The sequence below is a fragment of the Talpa europaea genome (genome assembly GCF_964194135.1).
Source record: "Talpa europaea genome assembly, chromosome: 6".
Lineage (NCBI taxonomy): Eukaryota > Metazoa > Chordata > Mammalia > Eulipotyphla > Talpidae > Talpa > Talpa europaea.
This window is the reverse complement of record NC_140072.1, coordinates 111838089-111858776: the sequence shown is the minus strand read 5'-3', so window position 1 is coordinate 111858776 and position 20688 is coordinate 111838089.

The window sequence follows — 20688 nt, the reverse complement described above, 5'->3', positions numbered from 1 at the left end:
CAATATGAAAATGAGAGAAATGAACCTATTAAAAGAGCTGTGGATATGTTAGACTTGTGAACTTAAAAACTTACTTACTAAAATAAGAACTCATTAGTTTTTTTTTTTTTTAAAGATACAGATATGTTTAGTGACTTTGAAGAACAAGGTTATAGGAAATTTCAACACTTAAGCATACAGACCCTAAATAGAAAAAAAAAAAAAACTAAACAATTAAACAAGTGCATAGGAGACATAACAAAAACAGTGAAAGTTTTTAATGTATGTGTAATTATCAAAAATATGCCAGAACGAGGGCCTCCCCGGTGGCGCAGTGGTTGAGCGCTAGGTTGCAAAGCTGCCCGCGGCCTCTACAGCGCTGGTTAGATCCCCAGTCCCGGGGTGAGGGTCCCACATGGGGCGCAGACCTCTCCTGCCGCCTGCTGCTCCCCTCAGCAGTGTACTTGTCAATCTGCCTGCTCTGCTCTCCCCTCTGGCTCTGGTGAATTTTTTCACCCTCCCGCGCTTCTGACTGTACCCAGTGCGTGTATAAATAAATAAATAAATCTTAAAAAAAAAATAAAATATGCCAGAACGAGAGGGAATAAATCGGTCAGAAAAATACTTGGAAAAACAATTGTTGAGAATTTTTCAAAGTTAATGAAAGACATCAGTCAAATTTATTGAAGATACTTTGTTGACTCTCAGTAGAATAAACACTTTTAAAGACTACATAAAATTTTAAAAATGTTAGAGAGTTAATAATGACTACGAAGTTCAGAATGACCACTTAAAATCAGAGATAATGGAATAAAAATTAGTAAGGCAGAGAAAGATCACATATCTTGGTCAGGTCTCCTTTTTTATTTGCTTAGAATATATATTGTGCATAAAAATAAACATTGCAGCTTGCAGTACAAATTTTCTGTCTTTACATACAATTTTGTAATGGAATCTATGTTTCCAGGTTTACGTGCGTTTTCTTAGTATAATTTACAACTATCATTCTCAAATTTGCATTTTCAGCATGTATCGTATTCCATATGAGCTATATATAATTCAGTCATATTAAATTACTGTTTAAAAATTCAACCCAAACACATGCATATATGCATGCATCACACATTCATGCACAGACACACACAGATAGCAGAAGCAGCACTTATTTAAAAGTTAGAACAAACTCTTGTACTCATCCTAAGTTTCTGTGTAGCATGGGTAGAGTTTGATTCTCTTTCCCTGAATTTTTTTCCCTGAGTGTTACAAAGAGAAAGAGGAGTTGGTCTTTATTGTTTATTTTGTTTTGTTTTATTTCCTACTGTTTTCCATCTCAGGTGGACTATCTTTAGCACACTTTACATTCAAAGTAAAAATATAATTGAACGGTTATATGCTGAGTTACAAAATAAAAAATATATGTACTTGTAGATTCAGTTTATTTTTCCTATGCATGGAACTGGAAGACCAAGGTGCAATTCATTGTACATGCACCTCTTCAAATTAAAATGCACAAGGGTGAAGATTGATTTACTGAAGACTGTTCATGAACACTAAAGTGAATCTAATTTCATCAGAGTTTTAGTTTGCCTTTTAACTGAGATGACAATGAACTGATCTGATGACATCACTGGAGAAAGCAGAGTTAAGTGAAATTCCCAAGGTCATTACTCTCAAATTAGATCTATGTGCTAATACTGTTTTGTTTTGTTTTTTTAAGAAGACAGGGCAACTGTGAACTATTTTCAAATATAATTTCTAGTACCACAATATGTCACATAATGTGAAAGTGATAATATAAATACAATTTATGAATATATTATTACCGAGTAGCTGTTTTCATGCTTTATCCTTGAACTATAACTTAGTTATTTGCATCATAATTTTACTTGGAAATAGGCATATATATTACAACTTGAAAATGAAATTCTAAACTCTTGAATCATTTAAGCCACCTCTGAAATAATGCTTTCTTACACAATTTATAATATATCATGGAAATATATGTATTTGATATTAATTTTATGTAGAAAATTAATTTCATTACTTGATTCTTCATAAATTTGCATATTTGATTGCTGGTATGACATTGGGTGATGCCAAAAAACACATTTGGCATCCAAACATGCCTTTTTATTTTCATGTTGAATATCTCTCAATTTACAATGAGGGAAAAAATGTAAACGTTTATTGCTAGAAGAGATAATATCTTTCTTTAAAGTCACTCTTGGTTATTTAACACACAGTTACCGGTATTAATAGAAGAGAAGCAATGGTTTATAAAGTTTATAATCATCAACACAATGATTTTTCTCCAGCCCCTTGCCTTACAAGGAACCATGGGGATTTTCTTTTTCCCTCTCATTCTGTTTTTCTTTTTTCTCATATGTTATTAATTTGCCAGCCATTTACCTAGCTATATGATTTTGGGAGTGCAATTTCATTCTTTATATGCATTTATATTTCACTCATGCTACCCCAAAGCTCCAATGTCATTGCCCTATCACACTCCCTCCTCATTATCTTCCCTCTCCCTCCCACCCCCTCTGGGAGCCATTAGATTATACAGTGTCTAAAAGTTTTGTGTTTTTTGTTTTTTGTTTTTTTGCCAATATTTTCTGGGGTGGTGGAGTTTTGGTTATTTATATTCCACAGAACAGTGATACTACCTGGTAACATTCACTTTCTAATTTATTTCAATTAGCATAATCAACTCAAGATCCATTCATGTTGTCCCCAAAGACACCATTTCATCTCCTTTATTTACTAACTAGTATTCCATTGAGTGTATATACCTCCATTTCTTTATTCAGTCACCTGTCAACAGGCATTTAGTATGACTGTTTATGACAAACGTTTTCATAGTCATGTTTCCACATTCTTCAGCTGAATACCTAGAAGTGAGATTCTGAATCATAGTATTTCCATTTTTAGTTTTTTGAGAAATCTACAAACTGGTTTTCCATAGAATTTCACTAAATGACATTCCCACCAGTAAGTATTCCTTTTTCTCCATACTTAGTTTCAGACACAATAATTTTGAATAGCCAAATAACAAAGTTATTATCAATTTTCTTCAAAGACCACCACATCAGGAAAACCCCTATAGCTGAACAAGTTGCATTTATTTACTGTTGCTAAAGGAAGAGCCCATATCATGGGGTGTCTCAGGATGAGGGAGTTAGAAAAAATCTGTTCTAGATGTAGGCTTATTCAGTTAATTTGCGTTTAAAAAGCAGAGCTGGGGCCTCCCTGGTGGTACAAGGGGTTGGGACACAACCTATGAAGCTGTCCACAGCCACTGCAGCACGAGTTCGATCCCTAGTCAGGAAGCAACCCACATGGGGCAGCAGACCTCTCCTGACTTGCTTGATGCTCCCCTGAAGCAGTGTATTTCAGTCAGTCTGCCTGTTCTGCTCCCTACTCTGTCTCTGTGAATCCTCTCACCCCCTATGCCTTTGGCCTGTGCCCCAGTTCTTATATGCATAAATAAATAAATAAAAATAAAATAAAAAGCAGAACTTTGGGCCCTTTGGATGTTTTCAGGAAAAAGGAATAATTGTTTCTTAATCAGTCTTCCCTAGAATGAAGGAATACTGGACACAAGCAGTAATTACTCCCATTAGTCAGTACGAGATATGTCTAGTCATTTTTTTTGACGTAGATATAGTTCATATTTTGTCTGTTCAGACAGGATTATAGAATGGTCTTGTTTTGCTTGGATCCATTATGGTCACAATGTAACATTATCAGATGTTGATAGTCTGTGAAATTGCTTATGTTTAACATAATAAGAACAACATAGTCTAGCTGAAAGTATAAGACCAGCTCCCACTTTTCAAAGAATGTTTTTATTAATTATCTTTACCTAGCTATGAATCTCAAGCATTTCCTCCCTCAAGCTAGGCAATCCTGGTTAAACATCTATACTCTTGAACCACAACACTGGGTTTGATTGATGATGATCTAGCTACATCTTAGAATATTTATTTAACATCTATAATTTATTCCCTTAACTGAAGATTGGATCTAGAAACTATAGCCACCTCACAGAGTTAATGAAGTTAAATTAATTAAGACATATTAAATAGTTAAAACAGTGGTTAGCACCCAGTAATGGTGTAAATATATTAGGTAGTATTATTTCATCATCTTTCCTCTGAGCAAATAAGCACTGCAATTTCCGAGGAAATATTCATATCAATTTTAAATTCTTTGTACTATTAGTTTTATCTTTATAGCTGTTTGTATGCCCAGTCCCAGTTGTTCTAAAAGCCTTAAATCACCTTGTAGAGTCCTTCGTTTACTAACTTCTTTGGGTTTTTCTCTTTCCTCTTTCAGATTTACCATTTGCCTGAACTCAGGGATATCCAAAACCTATAATAACAGTGGTTACTGTCACAGCCCACTAAGACTGTCAGACATCTACAAATGAAGACCAACACCACTAACTCCCATGGATCACACATATGTCCCATCTTGCCTCTCTAATCTGATCTTTTCCTTGTACAGAATAGAACATTTAGCACACCTTGGGAAGAATTTAGATTGTAGAATCACCCAGGCTCAGGATTTCTCTAAAAGTAAGAAATAGATCTTCATCTTACATTTTTAGTGGGATAATTTTGTAGAATATTTATTTTTGTGACTGTTTTTGTATTTTCCCTTCATTTCTTTTGTCAGCTAGAAAAGTTTTGGTAATTGTCCACTTGTTTGTTTCTGTAAGGTAAAAGGCAGATGTAACTTTAGGTCAAAAAATACTGATTTTCAGTAAGAAGTCCTATGGACTTTCCTAAGAACTTTTTATAAATTTGTTGAAAAAAAAAATCTTTTCTTCTTTTGTTAAAATCTGAATTGATTATTTTGATTATTCAGGTTGCTCATGTAGAGGAAAAGAAAATGAAGACTACCTCTGATGAATTTCTTAATGGGGAGAATGGTGTCAAGGAATGAGTAACCAAAAAAATATATCCATTGATCCCTTGGGTATTTGGAACAGATGACACTAGTTTAGGAAAGCATCTGAAGGAGTTGGCATGTGCTATCTTTAGTAAAGATTCTTAGGTCCTAGGGCCTCCCTTGTGGTGCAAGCGGTTGAGTGCAGCACTGTAAAGCTGTCCGCAGCCTCCGCAGCATGGGTTTGATGCTGGCTGGCCAGGGAGATACCCACATGGTGAGGCAGACCTCTCCTGTCTCACCCACTGCTCCCCTCAGTGTATTTCAGTCAGTCTGCCTGTTCTGTTCCCTGCTCTGTCTTTGGTGAATCCTCTCACCCTCCCACGCATCTGGCCTTTACCCCAGTTCTTGTATGAATGAATAAATAAATCTTAAAAAAAAAAGAAAGATTGTTAGGTCCCAAATGCAACATGGAAAAAGAAAAGTTTTCACACATGAAGGAATTTGGGGAAAAGAGTATTTCAGCCTATCAACACTGGAATTGAAATGATTAAAATATAAATATCATCAGATCAGGATTTTCTTTTTGAGCAACAGGCACAATTCCCATCACTGTTTCTCATAGACATTAGATACATGTTTATTGAATAAATAAAGAAATTATAACTGACCACTCTCCAGAATATTTGCAAAAAAATTTTACTGGAGTTAGGATAGAACATTTACAGAATGACAGGATGAATATCCTATCAAGAATTTAGTTCGTTTCAAGGAAAAAATGAAATTCATTATTTTATGACTACCTTGGAATGCTGGTTTAGAACATGCCCACCACAGATTTAAGGGATATAGACAAGGTCATTCATCTTCTCATAGCAATAACAACAAATTGATGCACATATTAAGCATTTCCCTGGCTTTAGATTATATATCCCCAAATAAAATAACAACAGCAGGATTAGTATCAGTGCAATTTCTCAGGGTGTTCTCCTACAGTTGTATTTTCTGCTATAAGTTACATAGTCATTAACTATCCGTGAAGATAAGGTCTATTTCTTTGTTTTCTTTTTTAGGATGTGACAGGCTGACTAACAGCATTTTCCTGATTAGGCCATGCTTTCTCACACCTCTGTGCCTTTGCACATGCTGCTCCCTAGGCTTAAAGGCTTAAAAGCCTCTCACCATCTGTACCTGGCTAATTTCCAATTCACAGCACATGATTTTGCTTAGGTATCCTATATTCCAGAAAGCTTTTCTTAGAAAATAATTTTTAGTAGAAGAGAGATTGTGTATATACACATCAGTGAATATATGAAACTAGCAATGAAAAAGAAAAAAAAAACAGAAAGGAAGAATTAAAGAAAATTAATTAGATAATTTATTATTGATCTTGCCTAGATTGATCTATATTCAACTTAAACAATTTTTTATTTTTATACAACTTAAACAATTTTTAAATTGTATAGTACGTTAATTCATAATTAATTATAAATTTAAATACCTTAGCTAATTATATATGTATAACATATATATATATGTTCATGTCCAGATATAATTTTCTTGAGATCAAATTGCAAAAGATATGCATTTCAAAAATATTCAATAATGTCCTGAGAGTGTGAGAGTTGCAAAGGAAATTGTACATCTACATCTATATAATCAAATTTTTAAATTAAATAACCAAATCATAAATTTAATTGAATAATAACCAAAAGAATATAGAATTTATTATCCTATGCCCCCACTCCATTTTATATTTAGTATTCTATCTCATTAATACCATTAATTTGATCCTTAAGTTAATTATATTATTATAGACATTGATAAACTTTCACCTTTTTTTAGGATTAACTCTTATTAGTTCACTGAAAACATTTTATAATAGATATGGAATGGTCAAAGATATTTATAAATTATCAGTGAAAATTAACATGCATTAATAACTACATCTGCTGTCTATTATGTATCTATCATCCATTTATTTATCATCATTATCCAACTAATGAGTCCTCATAGAGGTAGATAATAACTATTACAGCAGTATTTCACAGCAAAAATTACTGTCTTCTACTTTGAATGTATTTTTTAATCCTTAATTCATTAGGTAGACTATCATTACCATCAGGATAAATATTATTTAAAAAGACAAATTAGGATTCTTCTAATCTTATCATTAAAAGTAAGGCTTTTTAAAAAAAGATTTATTTATTTAGGGCCTCCCCTGGTGGCACAGGCGGTTTAAAGCCGCGCTGCAGAAGCTGTCCACAGCCTCTGAAGCGCGGGTTCGATCCCAGCCAGACGGGGAGGGTCCCACATGGGGCAGCAGACCTCTCCTGTCACTCCTGCTGCTCCCCTCAGCAGTGTATTTCGTCAGTCTGCCTGTTCTGTTCCCCGCTCTGCCTCTGGCGAATCCTCTCACGCTCCCGTGAATCTGGCCTGTACCCTGGTTCTTGTATAAATAAATAAATAAATATTAAAAAAAAAAGATTTATTTATTTATACATACAAGCACTGGGTTACAGGCCAAGGGTGTGGGGGAGGTGAGAGGATTCACCAGAGAGAGTGGGGAGCAGAACAGGCAGATCTACTGAAATACACTGCTGAGGGGAACAGCGGGTGAGACAGGAGAGGTCTGCTGTGCCATGTGGGTTGCTCCCTGGCAGGCTAGGGGTTGAACTCATGCTGCAGTGGCTGTCAGTAGCTTGACAATGCTGTCTTTAACCCCTGGTTCACTAGGAAAGCCCCTAAAAGAAAGTTTAAAGTCACTTAATATTAAGATCCTCTATGACCAATCAAGATCAATTAGTAAGCTCCTTAGTTATAGGAATACAGGTATGTTCATATTACAAGGATTGTAAAGATCCTGTTTAATGATGAGTGTCAATGGTTAATTTTATTTTCATCTAACAACTTGACTAGGCCATTTTGCTAAGATATTTGGTCAAAAGTTCTAGATGTTTCTGTGAAGATGATTTTTGAATGAGATTGAAATTTACCTTGGTATACTTAGAGCAAAGCAAATTTCCATTTATGGTAATGTTGGGGGTGGGGGTGGGATGATTCATTCAATCAGTTGAAGGCCTTAATAGAAAATTACTGACTTTCTCTAAATAAGAAAAATTCGGCCAGAAGAATGTCTTTGGACTTGAACTCCAACTCTCCCCCGTGTTTCCAGTCTGTTGGTCTTCCTCGTAGTATTATTTTTTTAACTTGTCCCATTTCCACAATTTCATGAGTTAATTCCCTAAAAGAAAGCCCTCTTCCTCATATGTGTATTTATGTTTTCAAATGGATAGGGGTTGGGGCAATTGGACACTGAATCTAGTCAGAGGAGAGAACAAACATATATTTTCAAAATCTTAATGCCCAAAAAAGAATAACAATTATCAAATGATAGAATGTTAACCTTGGCTACAAGAACCTATTAACTTCTCTGACATAATTTAAAATCTAGGCTAGGAAAATAACCAGTAAGACCATTACTGAATTTCTGTGGAAACACTAATTTTCTCTTCCTAAAAATAAACTTTCAAAGAAATATTTAGATATATGATCTGTTTTTCAACTGGGATCCATCAATAATAAATTCCCTTGTATAAAGGGAATCTACATTCATTTATCTCAAACTGAGAATGCATTTTACTTAGACAAATTGCACAATTTGTTCACATTAATTTCTGATTATATCCTCTCCATCAAAGGTTATTAAATTTACAGCATACTCTATGGCCATTGAATTACTGTTGGCAGTAACAAGAACAAATGGAGAAAACATGTAAAACAATCACTTTAAGTTTAGCAATGGCTAAAGTTACTAAAAGTAACCAGAATCAGAAACTTTGTAGAAAATATAAACTAGCCCTATATTGCAATTTAAGAAACTTAAGGTTTATAGTTTTCAGTCTATAATATTGACAGAAAAATGTTCAGGGATTAGAAGTTTTAGAAGCTCTGCATTTTTAAAAACAGCTTCTTTTTTTTTATTGCTTTTTATTTATTTATTTATTTTTTAATTTTCTAGAGGCATGTCTTATTTATTTATTTATTTGGTTGGTTGGTTTATACATGCACTGGGTACAGTCAGAAGCGCGGGAGGGTGAGAGAATTCACCAGAGCCAGAGCAGGGAGCAGAGCAGGCAGAAGGACCGAAGTACACTGCTGAGGGGAGCAGCGGGCGGCAGGAGAGGTCTGCGCGCCATGTGGGACCCTCCTCCGGTGGCCGGGGAGCAGCCGGGGGATCGAACCGGCGCTGCAGGCGCCGCAGACGCCGCGCGCAGCTTCGCAACCCAGCGCTCAACCGCTGCGCCACCGGGGAGGCCCAAAAAACAGCTTCTTAAATTCAGAATGAGAACATCAGCAAAAGATTTATATGTGTCAGTAGACTTAATTATGGACACTGTCTGAATTTCTGTGTTGACTTCATAGTACACTTATTCATGGTTCAGTGGAAATCATTTTAATTGTGATGTGACATGGTATTACCTAGAGTTTTTTTTTTTTTTCCCTCCAAATACACTATCTTGGAAAAAACACATTTGAATTACTCTGAAATATTGGAAAATATATCAGGGTTCAACTGGAGGCAGAGAAATAAATTAGAATGAAATTGCCTATTGACTCTCTTTCTGGGAGTTAGCATAGATTAAAAAGGGCATGAAAGAAGTATGTCTAGGTCAACTTCTAACTCATTATACTCCCATAATTATAATTCTGAAATAAGAAATTAGATATTAAGTTAGACTTACACAATATCATGTGCCTTCTTTTTTAAAAAAAAAGATTTATTTATTTATGTATACAAGAACTGGGGTTTAGGCCAGAGGTTTGGGGAGTGAGAGGGTTCACCAGAGAGAGAGTGGGACCAGAACAGGCAGACTGACTGAAATACACTGCAGAGGGGAGCAGCAGGTGAGACAGGAGAGTTCTGCTGAGCCATGTGTGTAGCTCCCTGGCCTGCCGGGAATTGAACTCCTGTTGTAGAGGCTGTGGATAGCTTCAGTGCTGTGCTTAACCCCATGTGCCACCAGGGAGGCCCAGGTATCATGTATCTTCACATAAGTTTCTTTCTTTGCTTTTTTTATTGATTTTTTTTTGTTGTTAGCAAATACCAGGCTATTCTAGGAAAGTTGTCAGAGAAGGAAATACAGTGAGAAGCTCAATGCACATATACACAAATATAGCTATATTTATCATAAAAATGTTTATTCAAGTGGAACACAGAAGTCTTTCTAAATAGTTTTTTAGACTGACAGGTAATTGACTCTGACAGGAGGAGAAAATGACTGCCAAAAACTAGGAAGTGGAGATGTCAATATCTACAGTTTAACTTGATCACTGATATTATTTGTAACTTCTGAGTTATGACAATCTTCCACAACTCAACAAAACAGAGTTAAAATTAATGAGGTACCAAAGAAGTGCATGTTCAGCAGCTTAACCAACTTGAAGAATCAAACCCCAAATAAAGAACAGATGCTTCATTGTACCTAGGGATGAATATATTACAGATTCTGAAAACATCATCATACCTTCTATAATGTCTGATGACCTGTAGATGAAGGTAACTGGAGTATGACCACAGTGTTTCTTCTTTCAGTTAACATTAGAACATATTTTTTTTTTAGACACAAAGTATAATTTTCTATCAAGTTTGTATATCATTTTATGTTACAGTATATGCTATGGATATATAATACAATTTGCATATTATAGTTTATTTATTGCAGATAATCTATTACCTATATGATCATTACTAAAACATTGTAAAATAAAATAATATAAAAACCACATTATTTTATAGCATGATATCTAGTTTATTACTTAATTTATTGATTTTTTACTTAATTTTTACTTAATTTTTGATTTTTACTGAATTAACATTGTTTTCCAGTTTAAATGGGATTTGGACTATGTTAAATGAAGTGTCATCTGCCTTCATGTTACAGACTCCTGAATCTAGAATAGTTTTTCACTTTCATATAAATATTAGTAATCCTAATTTAAATTACAATTATTTATGAGACTAGCTTGGGTTACTACTTGTCAAACAAAACAAAGATTCAAATGTAACTTTAAGCTCAAAAGGAAGATTTATTTATTTATGCATACAAGAACTGCAGTATAAGGCAGAGTATGGGGAGAGGGATGTGTGTGTGAGAGGATTCACCAGAGACAGAGTGGGGAACAGAACAAGCAGACTGACTGAAATACACTGCTGAGGGGAGCAGCGGGTGGGACAGGAGAGATCTGCTGCACCATGTGGGTTGCTTCCTGGCTGGCCAGGGATCAAACTCATGCTGCAGAGGCTTCAGATAGCTTCACAGTGCTGTGCTTAACCTCTGGCATCACCAGGGTGGGCTCAGGAAAATTGATATTTTAAAACAAAACAGTTCCATATTTTATTTTAGGAAATACCAGGCTATTCTTTGCTTCTCAACATTTTTTGCTCCCTAACATTTTATAAACCATTTGCAAATGACATGACAAAAAGACAAACTACTGATTAGGAGAAGATACTTGCATATTGTACACCCCCAAAATGCCAATATTCAAAATGTATGAAGAACCCATACAATCCAAACAAACAAAAATAAACAAACAAAGCAACCCAATTAAAGAATGGGCAGAATATATGAATAATGATAATAGGAGAAAAGAGGCCAGTACTGCAAGTTACCCCAGAGTCCCTTCCAGTGAACATCAAGGATCGAAGTGTGGCGGGATCCTCACTGATCCCCTCCTGCAGGCCAGCTCCTCAATCTCAGTGTCCAGTATTTTCTCATGCCAGCCTCAACCTATAGGCTACAGGAGGACTGGATGCAGCACTGAGCTTGGTTTAAAGCTGAGACAGGGCCATGAGCCAGAGTTGCTGTTTTTGCTTTTTCAATATAGAATTTTATCCTTGGGTTCTTTCTCCTATTATTAAAATCTTAGTATTTAATTAAACTTTTGTCAGTGAATGTGTTGTTATTGCATTGGTTTAGGCAGGTAGTAGGAACATCCAGTATTTTAAATTTCATAACCTCAGGCTACAGATGGTAGTCTTGTCTAAAAAAGGCACACTTTTGGGTCTTCCTGGTGGCCTCTGGGGTAAGTCTCAGCACTATCACTGCTATGCCCTGAGTTGGATCCCCAACCAGGAAGCTAACCCTAATATGGCTCTGCAGACCTCTCCTGCTTCACCCACTGCTCCCAGTCAGCAGTGTACTTCAGACAGCCTGCCTGTTCTGTTCCCCACTCTGTCTCTGCTGAGTCCTCTCACCCCCTGCACTCTACCTATACCCTAGTTCTTCTACCCAAAAAATAAAAGGGCGCACATGTGATCCTACCTGGCTCCCTTATCCCTACCAGAAATGTTCAGGCTCTACTTGTTCTAGACTGAACAATTCAGGCTCAAGCCAGTAATTTTCACTGAGCTCCTGCTCCTACAGATCTCCAGTGGTGAAACCATTGGGCTCCAAGTCCATGCATCCTTTTATCCAGCACAACACTGGATCTCCAAAGTCCCTGATTTGTGTACCCTTGAAGCAACTCGTATAGGGGACTTTGTAGAGCAGTTACCCCTCCAACTTGTGATTCACTGCAAACACATTCAGATAAAATGATATTTTAAAATATCAATGTCAGGTTAATCTGTATTTTCATAAAATAGCAAATAAATAGTTGTTAACATACTAATAGATAAAATGTATTGTTTACAGCATTGTTCTACAGTTCTTATGAAGTAAGTACTATTACTAATGTGGATTTTCAGTGGGAAGAAACAGGCAGAGAAAGATTATATAACATGTGTGAGTTTGCAAAACTCCCAATTTCAGAGCAAGACAAGACACTTAAGATTTTTCTAAAAACTACTATCTTAATTAGTTTAAATATAACCCTCTAAGTTTAAGTCCTGTCGACTCCAGACTTGATATATCTGTAGAGATACTATACATATGATATATATTTTTTTTAAGATTTATTTATTTATTTATTTATTTATTTATTTATTTATTTATTTATTTATTTATTTACACAAGCACTGGGTACAGTCAGAGCACAGGGGGGTGAGAGAATTCACCAGAGCAGGGAGCAGAACAGGCAGAAGGACCAAGGTACACTGCTGAGGGGAGCAGCAGGCGGCAGGAGAGGTCTGCGCGCCATGTGGGACCCTCCTCTGGTGGCCGGGGCGCAACCGGGGTTCCAACTGGCGCTGCAGAGGCCGCGGGCAGCCTTGCAACCCAGCGCTCAACTGCTGTGCCAGGGGGGAGGCCCTACATATGATATTTCTAAGAGTATCTTGATTTAAGCTGATAATACCTTTACATTTTATTTTATGAATATTTAGTTTTGAGTCCTGTCTCTAGCTTAGATTTATGAGAGTAGGCAGGATGCTTAATAGGTCTATGTTTCATAAACTTTCCCTGTAAAAATGTAATTAATAATAATAATTATTATTATATCTACTTATAGAGATGACTTCAAATTCAATCTCACAATCCATTTAAAGTAATTTGTACAACTTCTTTTTAATTGTGGGTTCTCAGGATTGAACAGAGTGGTTATTATATAGTAACTTAATAAATGATGACAAATAGTATTCTTAGTATTGTTAGGAAATAACAAACACTGCACTGAGCTCTTGAATTAGAGTGATGAATATGGTAGAATCTTGATTTGAAAATAATTAAGAAAAAAACAGAAATAAATATAGAGTAAACACAGTTATCTATTGCTGGTGAGAAATCAAAATAGAATTTCCACCTTGGAAGATAGTTTGGAAAATTTTGTGTAATTCATTATAGATACAATAATTCCATGCACACGTATTCAAGTAAATTAAAAACTCATGTTCTCACAAGCACCTGCACATGAATGTTTGTAGCAGCTTTATTCAGAATAGTAAAAAACACAGCAACCAAGAACCCTGTTCTTCAACAAGGTAATGGATAAGGAAGCTGTTACATTTATATAATGAAATTCAAGGATAAGAAGAGAACATATTGGTGCATATGAAGCACAGTTAAATCTAAACCCATTTTACCAAACAAACAAACAGAAAATATGCTATTGATTATAAAATTCCAGACATAAAACTTTCCAGAAAATCAAGTCTATAAGAACAGAAAAAAAAAAAAAATAAGTGGTTGCCAGGGGTTGGTGGAGTGAAATGTAGTTTGATTCCAAAAGGGATATAGAGAGAATATTTTAAGGTCATGGAACTGTCTTATATCATACTGGTTATATCATTCTATGAAATTGCCCAAGCTCAGAGAAATACATTTCAAAAAACATAAACTTTAATATATATTTTTTAAAAGAATCAAAAAGGATATCAGAATGAAATAATCATGGGTCTCAGAATGAAAAACAATTTGAAAAATGAATCAAACCATACTATATATGTTTATCGTAACTTACTGAAGAGGGTGGAATGAAAAAAGGAGCTGTTTGAGCTGACAAAAATAAGACTGGACAATCTTTTGAATGGAAACATAAAGGTAACAGCAAAAATAACTAACTGTACATAAGTATAGTAGTGTATTTGGTAAGTTTCTTTCTCACTAAATATAGGTTAACAATTCTGAAACAGGGCCTCCCTGGTGGCACAAGGGGTTAAGTCGCAGAACTATGACGCTATCTACTGCTACTGCAGCATGGCAATAGTTCAAGACCAGACAGGGAGCTACCCACATGGCACAGAAGACCTCTCCTGTCTCGCCCATTGCTCCCCAGCTGTGTATTCTGGTTAATCTGCGTGTTCTGCCCCCCACTCTGTCTCTACTGAATCCTCTCACCCCCTGCACCTATGGACTGTACCCCAGTTCTTGTGTGCATAAATAAATAAATCTTTAAAAAAATTCTCAAACAAATTTAAACATATCTAAGGCTTTTAAAAATAAGTAATAAATAAATGATAGTGAAAGTCCGGTTTCTTATGACAGATTTCCAAATAATATATGAAAACTGTTGAACTTTTCTGTGAATTTGGTTTTCTAAACTGAAAAAAAGTTAAGGAAATAGCAACGGTTATGAAAAATTTTGTATGCATTAAAGATGGATTGAATGATGTTTACATATGAAATAATGAATTTATTGTTTTTTACTGTAGGTCAATACTAAGACTGTATCTGTATTATTGATATAATATTCCAGTCAGTATATAGCCTACCATGACTTTGAACATATATGACCAATAACATACAAAGTTTACATCACATAATTTTTACCCTTATCAGGCAATAATATCTTTACCAGTTCTATAGTTTGTACGATGTACTAGTAAGTTCTCATTTCTAAGCATGGAATTATTTTTCATTTTTGTTTGGAAGGGCATTTTGTATCTTCAATGTATTATTACACATGACATGTATATTATACAGGCAGCCTTTGGGATATGGAACAACTTGGATACAGTGAGTGTTTAATAAATGGCTGAACCAACTAATAAAAGAAGGTCAGTCTTTGTCTCTCTAGTGTCACAATAAGAAAAGAATTTCAAAGCATATGCAATTCCACATAGAAATCAAGCATTTTAGAAATGCTTGAATCTCATTATATAAAATTTGATATTATTTTAAAATTCCATTTTTATAACTCATCTTTACATTCAGTGTGTGTGAAGAAATGTATCATTTAAATTCAATGAAAGAAAGGTAATAGCTTTCCAATTCACTTTAATCTCAAAAAACCTGGGGATTTTTCTTTTCAAACTCTCCAAAGCATTCTCTTATTTTTTTTTTTCAACTTCACTAATACTGGTGGATTTAAAATATTGTTAACCTATTTAGTTGCATTTCTTTTTACATGACATTATTTAGATGAAGTTAGAAAGTAGTTATTTTTCAGGCTTAATTCTTGAAGCATTCATTAACTACTAAAATATTTATTGCTAGCATTTAGACATCACTCTCTAAAAAAAAATCCTGCAGAAGTGTTCTTTGTGTAACTAATGTTCAAATGGATGCACTGGAAAGATTAGTTGCTATGAAAATCTATTAACTCATGAATGTGTATAATTTAAAACCTTACCTGCCGGGGTTATCTTGCTTTATAAAAATCTGACTCCCTAGTGCAGAATACAGAGGAGGCTTTGCAAATTAGTACATTTGTTTAATTGTTACCAATATTTATATGAAAGTAAGAGGGCATCATCTAAAATTAAGATTCTTTGGGAGAAAGTTACCTTGGTCATAACAGTAAACTTCTCTCAGTTGACAGTTTGACTTATAAGTTAGACTGATAAGTCTATTCTAGACTTGCCTATTAATGTGAATTCTGATAGAATGTATGTTATAAATCATTGAGTTAAGATATTTGATAAAAAGGAAACATTTTCTATATAGTAAATTTAATACTCTTGAAAAATAAATTTTTCTCTGACTAGTGATCCACTTCACTGCTAGGTTTTGGATGAGATGCCATATGGAAGAATCAGTAATAGGTCTTATATCCTTCAGTAAAGCAAACAAAAAATAAAATGAAATAAGACACAACACACAAATTAAACAACACTTTTAACTGATTAAAAAAATAACACTTTCATTTCAAAGACGGGAAATATTTCCCATACACCTTGAGGAAACAAGACAACATCTTTCTAAGAAGTGAATCACTAATCAAATAAACCAAAAACAGTGTTTGAAGGACTTGGAGATTTAGAACTTGAAGTACATTAAATATAAAAAAGAAAACTAAAGTAATCAAAAATTCCACAACTGACAGAAAGCCATTCTGAATAGTTTGTCATTTTAAAACCTTATTTACTGTGCAATCTTCCCATATAACTTTAACAAATTTGCCTCTTACTGTATAATTTTATACCAGACTTTTACTTAAAATACCTATTACACATTGTATATTTCTAAATATGTGTATTTCATGAAATTCTAACAATATTGATCATTAATCAGCTAGCTGACCATCAAAGAATGGATGCAGTTTCATGGAAATTTAGGTAGATTTTTAAATAATTTATATTTAAAAATATTTATGTATGTATTTATTAACTGAGGTAACATTAGAGTGGTCAGGGCCTCCTTGGTGGCACAAAGGGTTAAGCACCACACTATGGGGCAATCTGGAGCCTCTGCAGCATGAGTTTGATCCCTGGCAGGCCAGGGAGCAACCCATATGGAAAGGCAGACCTCTCCTGACTCAGCAGTGTATTTCACTCAGTCTGCCTGTTCTGCTCCCCACTCTGTCTCTGGTGAATCCTCTACCCCCCACATCTCTGGTTTGTACCCCAGCTCTTATATGCATAAATAAATCAATCATTTTAAAAAAAATTAGATGGGTCCCCCCATGAGGTATTACCACTGTTGTGCACCCATCACCAAATAACCCAGAGTCTTCACCAGAGTTACCTGTGTTCCCTTCGCTCTGCTCTGCTCCAAACTTCCTCCAGGGATTTGTACAATTTTTGGAGAAAAAGGCATTGGAAACCAGATTATATGAGCAAGCAGGAAATGTAAATGCGAGTGCATCTTCATACAAAGAGAAAGCTAAGTTTTCAACTCTTTTCAATTCCTCATTTCCAGCAGAAGAGAACCCCACTCTACTGAAGTAGTAATCTCCTTTAAACAACTTCAGTGTCAAAGTGTAATTTGCAATTACAGGTGAATGAAGGGTAACAATTAAAGAGGAAATCAGCCATAGTAATGCTGATAGAGAATTTGAGGAAGGTAGATTTACATAATCAAGGAAAGCATTTTCTTTTTTAAAAAAAGATTTATTTATTTATGCATACAAGAACTGGGGTACAGGCCAGAGGCTGGGGGCGGGGGGATGAGAGGATTCACCAGAGGCAGAGAGGGGAGCAGAACAGGCAGATTAACCAAAATACACAGCTGAGGGGAGCAGCTGGGGAGACAGGAGAGGTCTCAACTATGTGAGTTGGCTCTCTGGCTGGGATTGAACTCATGCTGCAGTGGCTGCCAATAGTTTCACAGTGCTGGCACTTAACCCTTGTGCCACCGGGAAGGCCCAGCACTTCCATTTTTAATGCAAAAAGTATTCAGTAAACATGTAACAATACCAAATCTAGGCTGTTATCAAAGGTAAATATCTAGTAAAAAAACAAGAGTGATTATCTTAAATAATTAAACAGTCCTTATGGGCTAGAGAATGTTCTCGTATTATATTAAAGTCTTTTAATTCATCCTTTCCCATTCTACCCAAGCTTAAATCTTTTTTTTAAACAAAAGAAATCTATATCATCTCTTATAACCTCAGTATCAAGCCAATTAAATTTTTTCCAAACTGTTTTTTCTTTTCTTTTAAAGATTTATTTATTCATGCATACAACAACTAGGGTACAGGCCAGATGTGTGGGAAGGTGAGAGGATTCACCAGAGACAGAGCGGGGAACAGAACAGGCAGACTGACTGAAATACATTGCTGAGGGGAACAGTGGGCCAGACAGGAGAGGTCTGCTGTGCCATGTGGATAGCTCCCTGGCTGGGGATCAAACTGGTGCTGCAGTGGCTGTGGGTAGCTTCCCAGGTTGTGTCTTAAGCCCTTCTGCCACCAGGGAGGCCCATTTAGAATTTTCAAATTTTAAAGGTATAAGAAAAAGACAGCAAAGAATGGAGGTTCATGGTTTATCTATTTTTTTCAGACTGTCATGAGTTAAAGTATAAGTGGTCCAAGCACTGACACTCACCCTGAATCCAGCTGCATCTGCTTTCTAACTATAAGCTAATAGAATTTTAGCATTGGATCTCTAGCAATTTAATTTCTCACTATTGTAAAATTCCACCTTGTTTGTGTCCTCACAAGAAATTATCAACATGGTCCCATAATTAGGGAATGGAAACTTCTGTCCATTCCTCATAGAGAATCCTTATTTATACAAGCAGAAAGAAAGGCAAGATAAATTGTTTCATTTATTTTGAGTTACTCCAGTTTCCAACAGGTTTCTGAGCAGAGTAAAGATTTTTCCATTTTACAGAATGATTAACAAAAGAAAGTATATTTTCCTATCCTAATGAAATAATAAAATTTCATTCCTTTTGAAAAAAAAATCAAAATCAACAAGCAACTATAAACTAGAGACACACTGGGGGTGAGGGAGGGAGTAGGATCAAAACAAGGGGGGCGGGAATTGTATGGGGACTATAACCAAGATGAAAATGCATACAATATGCAAAAATGAAAAATGATATAAAAATATATAAAATAAAATAAATATCATAGAAGCATTAAAAAATAAAGTATATTTTCCTATCCTGCTGAAAATATTTACCTATGAAGTAGATTTGGGATATGTTAATATTTTATTATAAAAGAGACCTTTCATTTAATGTAATACTGTTTAAATTTATCTTTAAGCAATGTTATCATACCTTAAAAAAATCTGTTTTGCTAATAAAGTATATTTAGAAGAGGTCAGTAAACTAATATCTGAAAAAAATAATGTCTGTTAAGCTTGGACAGTTGCTGCTTTTCATAACATTCTAACAGTCATTTTTTTTTTTAGATTTATTTATTTATTTACACAAGCACTGGGTACAGTCAGAAGCGCAGGAGGGTGAGAGAATTTACCAGAGCCAGAGAAGGGAGCAGACCAGGCAGACTGAGGAAGCACACTGCTGAGGGCAGCAGTGGGGGGCAGGAGAGAGCTGCGCGCCATGTGGGACCCTCGCCTGCGGGGATCGAACCGGAGCTGCAGAGGCTGCAGGCAGCCTTGCAACCCAGCGCTCAACCGCTGCGCCACCGGGGAGGCCCCCAGTCATATATTTTTAATGAATGTGAATCCATATTTCTAATTGTTCATTAAAATTCATTGTTAGATGCTATGAATATGCTATACATGGATTTCCATGAATATAAAATGAAAATCAAAACATGATGTTAAGTCTGCTGAAATAATTCTCTAATGTGATGCTAAAGTTCATAATTATAAATATTTTATAGTTTTATATTTTACCCATAGTTGCAATTTGAAATCAATTGCATATTTTTGCACATTGTCTGACCAAAATAATAAACTAATTTCTAAGTTAAAAAAAATGAGCTCTTTTATGTCACAAAACACTATGCAATGAAGAGTCTCTGAGTTAAAACAACACTCTTTCACTTAATCAAAAGTAATAGAAAAGCAAAATACCTACAGAACTTAAATTCTATGAGTCAGTCTTTGGTGATAAGTAGATAGTTACATGAGTGTGTGTTTTTTTTTTTTTTTAAGCCCCACAGGTAACTTGCAAGCAAATAAATCTTTTTCTTTTAGAAATTACAGTAAGTTCTACTGTAAATTTCTTAGCATTTTTAACAAGTACATATGTTTTCAAAGAGGACTAGCTCTTGTTCAATCACGTCTATAGATTGTTTTATTGGTTCAGCAAAATTTGTTAGAAAGTTTGACCATACAGAAATGATGTCACAGTAAAAATGTTTTAGAAGATTCTTAATGATACTCAGTTTTTCTATTCATTTGTAATTTTAATAAGACATTCATAACATAGAAATAAACGATCGACACAATATTAATTGCTATCAACTAGAGTTTGACATCATTCTATTAAACGATAGAAAATAATCTTAACTAAAAGAAATATTCTCTAACTTGATAATCAAACAAGACAAACAAGGTTTCCACCTCACATTTTCCATTTTCACTATCACTAAGGTATATGGTAGTAAGGATATAGAAAAAGATACAAAAGATGAATAATGGGGCCTCCCCGGTGGCACAGCCGTTGAGCGCTGGGTTGCGAAGCTGCCCGCAGCCTTTACAGCGCCGGTTCGATTCCCGGCTGCTCCCCGGCCACCGGAGGAGGGTCCCACATGGCGCGCAGACCTCTCCTGCCGCCCGCTGCTCCCCTCAGCAGT